Source organism: Squalius cephalus, assembly GCF_949319135.1.
Source record: "Squalius cephalus genome assembly, chromosome: 4".
NCBI lineage: Eukaryota > Metazoa > Chordata > Actinopteri > Cypriniformes > Leuciscidae > Squalius > Squalius cephalus.
In genome coordinates, this window is record NC_137125.1 from 9,014,657 (window position 1) to 9,015,085 (window position 429).

The window sequence follows — 429 nt, forward strand, 5'->3', positions numbered from 1 at the left end:
CAGGAAACGGTCTGTATTTTTTACAGAATTTTGCCGTTTTGTCATTATACAGTGAATACCTGTTATTTTACAGATATTTGTTGTAATTTAAAGGTCCACTATTAAATTTACAGGTAATTGCTTTTATTTTGGTTTTACATTAATTTTACGTTTTTTAAAGGAAATTCTCTGTAATTTTATAGGGTTATGTGTAATTTTACATAAAAAATTAAGTAATATTTTACAGATTATTTCTGTGGAATTAGAAAACAAAGAAAATAAGGTATAACTGCAGAAATCAGCAGTCACTTAACATGTTTTCCTTAAAGATTATTAAGCATGTGGGGGTTAAAGTGAGTTTTAAGATTTGTACACACATAGGCAAGCCTAATTATTTGTAGTCTTTTAATTTTGTCTTGCAAATAGATGTTCATTTTGATCATCATTTGT